The sequence below is a fragment of the Meriones unguiculatus genome, chromosome 6 (genome assembly GCF_030254825.1).
Source record: "Meriones unguiculatus strain TT.TT164.6M chromosome 6, Bangor_MerUng_6.1, whole genome shotgun sequence".
In the NCBI taxonomy this organism is placed as follows: Eukaryota; Metazoa; Chordata; class Mammalia; order Rodentia; family Muridae; genus Meriones; species Meriones unguiculatus.
In genome coordinates this window covers 52,120,194-52,131,081 of record NC_083354.1, presented here as the reverse complement: position 1 = coordinate 52,131,081, position 10,888 = coordinate 52,120,194, and positions in this window count along the sequence as shown.

Below are 10,888 nucleotides of genomic sequence, written 5' to 3'. Positions count from 1 at the left end.
TGCTACCAGAGTGTTAAGCTTGGCACCCCATGCCAACTGTGCTTTCCCACTGGACATAGAAGGCGGCACTTGGAAAGAAAGTGGTTAATGGTGATAGATCTATGGGTCTTATCTGTGGAGTCCCGAAGGCCAAAACAGGATTTTTTTTTATCCCTCTACAAGAAGCCTGGAGTCCCACCAACAGGTAGACACTCTCTATAAAAAACAAGTTCTCCTGAGAGGGACAGAACGTGATGGTGACATACGTGGTGATTGGAATGATCAGATCCCACAATCCTAGGCTTCCTGGAATTGGGGCAAGAAGGCTGAAATCCAGCCACGTGGCCCAGGGCCAGCCTAACTCAAACACGCTGGCCAGGCTGTGGGGGCTCCTGGCAAGCTGTGCTTCCCAGCCACCATGCCATGTGCCTGGGACAAGAAGGCCAGGAAAGTACTTGGGCCCGAGCCTCATGATGGCTGGGTGCTGCTCCCAAGGGAGGTCTTTTAGTGAGAAAGTGGGATCTGCCCTAAGAGGCAGGCAAACCTCCTGAGGAGAACCAGGCTCCATCTCCGGGTGCAGACCCAGGACTGACTGAAAGGCCTGAGTTGTGCCCTTCGCCCCACTTTTCCCAGAAATTCCCCCAGGAACCTCATCCCCCAACATCTGTTCCTCTCAGTCTTATCCTCCCTCTGGGTAGCCTCAAACGAACCTCTTTTTGTCTCAGAAAAAAACAAAACAACAAAAAAAAAACCCTAATGAATGAGGACCAGCCATAGAACTGAACACAAAGCAGTTTAATATCTGTTCCTTTTTGACCCTGGCTTCTGCAAGAAGTATTTAAGAGACTAGTAAATCCCCAGGGCTCCGAGAATAATGTGCGGGGAGACGAACCTCAGAAATATTCAGAGCATTTTAAAGCTCTGAAAAGTCCCCTAACGATGGAGAGACCCGTGAACCACAGGACCTCTCTCACCCAACAGTCCTGCCCCACAGAGTGGATTAGAAGCACACTACGCATTCCTCTAATGGGTATACTATTTTCAATGGCAGACGGCAAGCAGTATAACTTAAAACTCTGATCTCCCAATGGAACAACCTCAGAAAACATATTCCTCACGCGCGACAGTAAGTAGCAGAATGAATAGTTTAGGTAGGGTATGGAAGTGGCTGATAATAATTCTCAGAGATGTGGCTGAGGTTGAGTGAGTGATATGGGCAGACCCATTCCAATGGGCATTCTCTTTGCACCAGGGATGTCCATACATTCCTGTACCCGTTGTGTCTAGGATGGGTCGAGCCACCGGCTTCTTGTTTGTTTGTTTCTTTTTAACCTATTTGAAAATAAACTGTGATGTTCTGAACCCTTCACCCCTGCCCCGCAAGCCGTGTTGACTGGAACGGAGTGGAAGAGGTTACTTTTGGACAGCCAGTGGGGGCATAGCTGAGGGTGAGAGCTCTACAGGAAGTGGGTCATTGGGCCTGGGGACACCGTAAGGTCGTATGGCCCATCCCTACTTCCTGTCCACTCTCTACTTCCTGACTGCAGGCGTAATGAGGTCAGCCGCCTCATGCCTCCCTGCCAGCATGCCTTCCCTGCAACGATAGGCCACATTCCTTTCTAAGCTGGGAGCCACAGTAAATCCTTCCCTCCTTGTCAGATGTTTGATCACAGAAACAAGAAAAGTTAAAAAAAGAAAAGAAAAAAAAAGGCTGGCAAGGTGTCCTAGTGAGGCAAAGGCGCTTGCTGTGCAAGCCTGCCCATCTGAGTTCAATCAACCGAGGAGATCGTGGACTCTGGGCTCACCCGTGGTTCAAACACAGGTCACAACCCTCTCCAGCTGTGCCTGTTTGCGAGACAGTTCCTTCCTCTCTCTGAGTCTCCGTTTCTTCCTCAGGAAAGTGAGGACTCTTGGACATGATTCAAATGAGGTATGAATAAGATCCTAGTGTGGCATCTGAGACACAGTCAGTTACCCAAGCCTATTACCAATGTGCACACACACACACACATGTACACACACATACTCCTACCCAACTCCACATATTTATACAATATATATATATATATGATATGATTCTCTTTGTTAAAAACATTGTCTTCTAAGACTTTAGCAACAAGATCCCCTACAACAGGCATTTTAAGGCTTGAGAGTCACCAGGAAGTCTTACTCAAAATATAGATTCCTGCTGTGCATCCTTCCCAGGTTTGGGTAATGTACCTTTGTCTAGACTGAATGACTTCAGCCCCCTGCTGGAGCTTGGCAACAACTCCCGCTTTGTCCATTTAGAACATGGTGTGCTGAGGGATTTACCACATTCTCTACTATAGAGGAATTTTTTTTCTGAATAGAAACATTCCATCCAGGAGGAAAGCTTGATAAGATTCAGATGTTCTAAATGGAGGACTTATTAAGACCCAGGAAGTAGAGCACTCGCAAGTCTCAGGAAGTCCCCGAAACCGACCAGCTGTACCTTCCCTTCTTAAAGTTATATAAGCAGTAAGGACTACTGAAAAGAGATTCTCTGACCTGTCAAGCCACCTGAAAATTATGCAGAGAACTCCAGGGTTCCAGTATCTGTGAGTTGTCACTCATCCTAGGCTGGGAAGTTGGTGATACAGTTGCCTTTGAGTTATCTAGTTTCCCATGAGTAACTCCTTACCTATAATCCTGTAAATAACCCAAATAATCTCTGATTCACCAAGTTGGATTCAGGCAGCATTATATCTTTGGTCTATCATCAGTTCTTTGTTTCTGATGAGTAGACATTTATTCATGTTTCCCAAGAAATAGTTCACACAATATCCTTAAGCAAAAAACCCATCTTCATTGTTGAATAAAACCAGTTAACAAATGTTAGCCTTCCACACTAAAGGCCACTGTCTTAGTGTGGCCACTGCTCTATTGCTGTGAAGAGACACCAGGACTAAAGCAACTCTTACAAAAGAAAGCATTTAACTGGAGGCTTGCTTTCAGTTTTAGAGGGTTATTGCATAATTATCATGACAGGATATAGTCATGGAACAGTAGCTGAGAGTTTCACATTCTGAGATTTGCAAGCAGCACGTGGAGAGGGGGAAGCAATTTGGCCTGGTGTGGGCTTTTAAAACCTCAAAGTCCACTCCCAGTGACACACCTTCTCCAACAAGGCCACACCTTGTAATCCTTCCCAAACAGTTCTACTTTTTGGTTACTAAATATGCAAATAAATGAGCCAGTGGGAAGCCATTCTCATTCAGACCACCAGAACTGCTTCAACAGGGACAGTTCTTTGGTATCTTCAGAGACCTCTGATCCCACTTCCTCACAGTTATTTGAAATTGGAGTTTATTTTTCATGAATCAGTATTGTCTTTAAGTTTTTGAGACCAGCTCCGGAGCACACAGAATTCCACTGAAAGCGATTCCTTTGCATCCTCTCTGGCTGGGGGTGGAGTTTTACATCCTGCCTCTACACAAGCCTAGCATGGAGAGCTGAATCTCTACCAGACTAGCTCTTTCCTTCATAATTTGTGCTTGACTAGAAGGGTAGAGGTCAGAGATATTTAATTTTGGCTCCCTGGTTACATTTGTTTTGTAGATGGACATACGTTGAAGCTAGGGCTTGAGAAACAAAAACTAACTAGTCCAGAAGTGTAAGAACTTCAAATATTTGGTTATGGATTGTTCTGAGCTTAGTCCTCACATTAGCTGCTCCTTTGGTTTTGGAATGATACAGTTGTGAAAAATGAGAGAGGGGGAAGGGGACACAGGGGCAAGCCTAGAAAAATAAGCAAAAATTCACCCTTTTAGGGATATTGCAATAGTAAAACAGAGTCAAAAAGATCTTCCTGGGATCCTGCCATGGGTCAGGTGCTAAAACAGGCCAGGGACACAGGATACATCAGCTCAGGTCTTTAAAGAGGGGAACCATTATAAGTATTTCACCTTGAAGGAATTTAATACATGGGAAAGGCATATAACTTGGGAGGGCTTTAATACAGAAAGTGGAAACATTGAAATGCTGAACAAGAGATGATGACACAGTTCAGAGCAGCAACATCAGGGTGATGCTAATACAACAAGGAATCCAAGCACACAGGGAAGAAAACAAACGGTGTTGTCAGATCCCGGACACTGGGAGAGCTAAGCAGATCTGGCCATGAAGAGGGGCTTTCAGGCAAGGCTGAAAGTGTGTTGGTCACTTCTTGGTACTGTGGCAGATACCACAGGGACACAACCTAGAACAAGGGATCCAGGAAAGAAAGAGAAGCATATCTTTGCTGGCAGGCTTCTTGCTCATTCCTCGTTTGTCCCCTGGCCTATTAGATGCTGCTGCCCAAATTCAGAGCAGGTCTCCTCTTAGTTCTTTGTTTCTGGAAAATCCTCACAGACACAACCAGAAGTGTGTCTTACTAACATCCTAAGCATCTTTCCATCTAGTCTACCATCAAGATGAGCTGCCGTACACAGCCACTGCCAAAAAGAGGACCCAGAGAAATGACTCAGCCTCTTCTCACTTCCTACTTTCTAACCTTTCATCAGCCCCTTTGATAGACCCTCTGCACACACCAGAAGCACACACCAGAAGCATACTGCTGCCAGGGAGTCTGGGAACATAGTTTCCTTAAGGGCAGAAAAGTCCAGGAAAGAGCAACTGTCTGGTAGGTAGAAGTTTCAGCTCCCTATCACTATTGTTTGAGTTGAGTTACAAAGAGACAATATGAAACTGGAAATGCCAAGCAGGCATCAGGCTCTGGGTTTGCTCTCTCCGCACTGAAAACAAAGTTATTGAGTGATGTGAAGGGAGGGTCTCTGAAGTGAAAGGAAGAAGAGAGGTGGTCCTCATCTTCTGACACCTCCTTCTTTGTACCATGTGGTACACCAGGTAATTTACATATAGGCTTTAGCTCTCTGGATACTTACACAACCTGCACACCAGTATTAATCCCACTTTACAAATGCAGAATTGGGTGTGGCCACAAGCATGTGTATGTAGTTCCAAAACTTGGAGGGCAAAGGTAGTGGGACTGTGGTTTTAGGGCCATCCTGAGCTACATAGAAACTCCTGCGATGCACTATTAGACCTGGTGGCTAAAGCAATGAGGAGACTGGGGCCCTTCCAAAGGACCCGGGTCAGATTCCCAGACCTGAATGATGGCTTACAACTGCTCTAACTCTAGTTCCAAGGGATCTGATGTCCTTTTCCAGCCTCTGCAGGAGCCATGTATATATATGGTGCATATACATGTAGGCAAACAAACAAATCTACATATATAACTTTTTTTAAAGATTTAAATGAGGAAACTGAGGCCAAGATGGTTATGGCAAACATGCCCAGAATGACTGCCAGGACATGGCAGAGTCAGAGATGGAATGTGACCTCATGGAGCCTTGCTGCTACCAAAGTCTTGCTAGCATACCATACAGTCTGTCCTCTGTAGTCACCATCAATATTTGAGCAAATGGCAAATATGACCTTTTCCAAATGCATGCAAACCTTAATCTAAATCATAAAAGACAATGAAGTGAATAAAAAAAGCACTTATTGGATTGGAACAAAATGTGATTAGCTTAATTATGTTTAACTCCTATTAAGTACTTAAAAGCTGAAGGGAAATGTTTTCTTTTACTAACATCCATTGTCTTAAGCTTTAAATTTTTTAAAAATGTACCTTATGCATATGAATATTTTACCTAAAAGTTTTATCTTAAAACTTCTCTAGAGCCCAAGTAACAAGCTAAATGTCTCCGTGCAGGAGGTCTCACCTGACCACAGCTGGAGGGGTGACACTAAGTCTCTATTTCTCAGGCTATCAGTGACTCTTGACTATTCTTATCCTCCCAGGTCATAGGTTCTCCCAGGACCAAGGTATCTGTATTTAGTATCCCAGGAGCTGCTGCACCTGAGGTCTGCTGGCTGCTGGCTTTTTCCTAGTGGCATTGCAGTCAGCTGTTCAGTATTCATTGGCCACATATCCACGCCAGTGGTGTGACAGATACTAGGCACTTTCTTCATCAACCTGTTCATTCAAGGAATATTTATTTATCACCTATGAAGAACTAACAACCCAGGAATTGAGCAGATGGTGGTAAAAAAGGTAAGTAGATTCTCTCTTGCCCTATTTTGTTTTCCACTGCTAAGACAAAGCACCATGACAAAACCCAACCTAGGGAAGAAAGGATTTATTTGGTCACACATTATAATCATCATTGGGGGAAGCCAAGGCAGGAGTCTGAGGTAGGAACCTGGAGGCAGGAACTGAAGCAGAGGTCATGGAAGAACTCTACTTTCTTGGTTGCGCCTCCTGGCTTTCTCAGTTTGCTTTCTTATACATCCCAGGACTACTTGCCTAGGAATGGCACCACCCACAATAGGCTGGGCCCTCAACTTCAATCATCAATCAAGTAAATGCCCCCACAGACTTGATTACAGGTAGAGGTAACTCCTGAGAGAGACTTTTTCATCCTAGGTATGTCTAGATTTGTGTCAGGTTGATAAAAACCAGCCAGCATAGCTCTCATTCCAGATTCTGGCTTTTCAGCCCCACAACCTCGCCTGCCAGGAACTATTATCCTCATCTTATAAATGAAAAGACCCCAGTTCAAACAGGATGAGCAGATGTTCCTAAAAAGTGACATGGTCCAGACTCCTTGCTTGCTATGGTTCCATATAGTTAAAATCTGTTCACCAAAGGTTTTGAGTGTTGGAAGCATGGTCCTTACTGTGATGATGTTGGGTTGTGAGGTAAGAGCTTTAAGATGTGGGTCTAGTGGTAGAACATTAGGTTAATAACGAGTTAGTCTCAGAAGGCACTGTAGTAATCAGTCTCTCTCTCTCTCCCTCCCTCTCCTTCATCTCCATCTTTCTCCCTCTCCTTGTCCCTCTCCTACTCTCTCCTCTGTCTTCTTGGTTAACAAGGGGTCCTCTTACTTCTACAAATGCCCCCACAATTACCATCCATCTTGAGGTGACACAGCACCTCAAGTGAGCCCTCAAAATCTGCACTGTGCTATTAGAACTTGCAGAACTGCGATCTAAACAAGCCTCTTTATAAAACTAACCTGCCTCAGATGTTTTATTATAGCAATGCAAACCTGACAAATACATTGCCCAGCACCATCTTTCCTGCTTCCTAGGTGAAACAGGAGCCAGCAGAAAAATCTGGAAATTAACTAGAGAAATTGGGACTCCGCTGCTTTGTGTCTTCCAATAAAAGAAAATAAATGCATCTAGCCCCAGATAAACGAGATCCGATCTGTAAGGTTTTTTTACACAATACCTAGCATACAACATTCATATAACAAATAGTGGCCCAAACAAAAAGAGTATGCTACCACTTTAATTAAAAAAAAATAATGGACTATATTACTCTATTGCAGTATTTCTCAGGCAGGGACAAATTTGCCCCCAGAAGACATTTAGGACTGTCATTTTTTATTGTCATCACTGAGGATGAAATAGTATTGGGATAGAGGCTGGGATACCACTAAACACCCTACAACACACAAGACTGACCCCCATAATAATTACAGGGCCCCAAATTTCAAACACAGAAGGTAAGCAATTGGGGTAGTGGGGACTTTTCCTGGGACATTTACCATCCTGTGATAACGCTGTTCTTAGTGGGTGCATAATGATTGACCATGTGGCTGATGACTTCCTGGAATGAGCTGGAAAAAGAGACTTTTCTCTGTACCTGAGTTCAGGAGTTGCCCTCTTTGCTTCACCTTAAGAGATTTAGGGCAGTGGCAGTGGCCTCTGTGGCTTCCTTTAGGGTGACTGACAATGTCCTTCTAGCTAATGGGAACTCTGGAAGCCACTGGCATTAACACAAATCAACAGATAAGAGCTATTTCAAATCCTTTAGGATTAAGGAACAATGACCTTGTCAGAAACATCAGGAGAATTGGAAACCACATGCAGTTTCCCTAATCAGGGTTAGGCTCCAGGAGACTGTAAAGACTGGTAAGCAGCTGTGCTCTCTCTGAAACTTGAAGCGAGGCCACTTCAAGGCCCAGACCCAGGCGGTTCCTTTTATGTGGCTGCAGGAATCATTAGTTTGTTGAGTGTCAGCTGCACCTTAACATTTTCACTTCCATTTTGTTAAGTGAAGACTTGATGTTGAAAATCAGACTGCCCCTGGCTATGGGGTAAGGTGGCCCACAACACTTTCAGACCTGGAGCAGAGAAGAGGAGGAGATGAGAACATGGGACACATGGGATACCACCATTGATGGATCTGGCATTCCTTTCCTGTGAGAAGACAGAAAGGGGACTTGCTAAGATCACTTAGTGCTGTCTTTGTTTAGAGGAAGCTAGAACTGAAATTCAGATTCCCCTGACTTTCTTTCAGAAGAAGATAGCTACCTCCCGAAGGCCATTCTGCCTTTGTGTGGTCTTATTTTCAGACAGGGAGAAATTACAGAGTCCAGCATTGTGCTGGGGATTCTGGAAAAGCTGCTGTCAAGAGCAACCCTGGCCTCTCTGCTGAGGAAGTCTTTCTCTCCTTCCTTTTACACCATGAGGAGCTTGCCTGGGCTTTGTCACCAACCCACATCATAATGGAAAGTCATGAGACAAAGGTATCACCAAGGTGGGAAGGAAAAACATGACAAAGAGAGATCCGTGGATAGATGGGTGGCAGAGGTGACCCCAGAGAAAAGTGAGTCCTAGAGTAGTTTCCACAGGACAAGGAGACAGCTTTGCATCAAAGTTCTGTAATATTCATGTTAGAGGGTTATTCTGGGTGAACAGTTATGTACTGAATACATACAGAGCAAACAGTCTGACTACCCCTGTCCCTGTTTTTCTCTCTGGTCTCCATAGGACACTAAGCCCTGAACAGACTTGTAGAAGGATTATCTTGTGTATTGTGTAACTGTCCATAATAAATCTGATGGCCTATGGCTTAGGCAGGAAATAGGAGGTGGGACATGCTATAGGCAGAAATGATTCTGGGAGAGAATAATGTGTGGGAGATTCTGCTGGCAAGATGTGAGGAGGACATATGAAGGGTACCTGAACCCAGGTAACCAGGCATGTGGCATAATGTAGATTAGTATAATGGGTTATTTTAAGTTATGAACTAGTCAGAAAAGGGCCTACCTAGCTATATGACCTAGGTATTTGTAAATAACTATCTTGAATCTCATGAATCATTATTCCAGGAGCTTAGGACATGGAAGAAATCAACACACACAAACACACACACACACACACACACACACACACACACACACCACAGACTCCAAGAAAGTAGGAAAGTAAAAGAAAGACCTGCCATTTTTCTATCTGTGTCTCCTTGAACCTAGTCTGTTGTTTTAAAAAATGAAAATCCCAACTCTTCCATTTTACCAATAAAGACTCAAGAGCAAGATGCTAGGGTGAAAACCTGCTAGCTCAGAGAGGCAGAGAAGGCACCCAGCTGACCTTCCTTCTTAGCTCAGGTCTGGATGGAAAACAAACAACAAACAAAAAACCAAAAGGCTCACTAGCTCAGTTGACAGCCCAGGAGGAAAAGGCAAAAAAAAAAAAAAAAAAGCTTGCTAGCTCAAAGCCTAAAAGGCCCAAAAAGCCAGAGAGTTAGAGAGCTAAAGCCAAACAGTTAAACTCCCTTCTACATCTAAATGCTGTCTTAAATACCCTTCAACTCAAAGTTCCTCCTAGCCTTTAATCTCTTAACAGCTGGTTTCTTGCTCCAACTCTTGACCTAAGGTTAATTTTATTAAATCCTATTTACAGAATGCTCTTGTATTAAAGGTGTACACTAGGGGTGGCTGAACCACACCATAATCATGGGTTTAAAATAAACAGAAAGTTATTGCATTAAACGTGTGTGATAGGGCTGGACCACACCAAACAAAAACCAGGGTTTTACAGTTCACAATTTTTAGGTTCACAATGAGAACAAATATCCTGCAACACCATTCCTAAGTCTCTCCATGCCCTTTCTTATCAAATGATTAAACCAGTCATTGCCTACCTAGCAAGGTTATCATGAGTCCTCAGGAAGCAAGAGGAATTCCCAGCCCTCATTCCTGGGGCTATGGTGACTATGTATCTGTTAGGACCTACTTGCTCATCAAAACAATATTTCTCCCTGTCTCCTTTCCAATAAAACCCAGACATTTTCTGATCCATATTAAGAGATTACCATTGAATGTCTGAGGTGCACAGAAATGGCCCACAGAGGAGAAATAGTGACCTTTCATAGGAGATCTCTTACTCTCTGGCCTCATCTCATGAGCAGTCGGGGGTCAGTCCAGGTACCCATCTCACAGCCACCCTGAAACCAGAAAAGAACATCTGCTGAGTTGAGAAATGGGGCAGCTTGCATACTTGATGACACTGTTGAGCACTGACAGTCACTTTCCTAGTGTTTACTTTCCCTCTTGCATTAGTTCCTTTTCTATGGTTATGACAAAATACCATGACCAAGTAACCTTATAAAATAAAGCATTTAATTGGGCTTATGGTATCAGAGTATTAAAGCCCATGAAGGTGAAGCTAAGACGTGGTGACAAGAGTCTCTGAGACTTTACATCTTGATCTAAAGTGGAAAGCAGAGAACACACTATAAATAGCATGGTTCCTTCGAAACCTCAAAGCCTATTCACGGTTACATACTTTCTCCGATAATGGCACACCTCCTAATCCCTCCCAAATGGTTTCTTTCACCAACTAGGGACCAAGAGTCAAGCATATGAATCTATGGAGGCCATTCTCATTCACAGCACCACATCCATTTCATGGCCCACATAGGCTTGTGGTCATAACATAATGCAAAACACACTTACTTCAACTTCGAAAGTCCTCACAGTCTCTCGGTCTCAACACTGTTCAAAAGTCCAAAGCCTCTTCTGAGACTCAGGGTAATCTCTTAACTGTAATGCCCTGTAAAATCAAAATATAAATTGCATACTTCAAA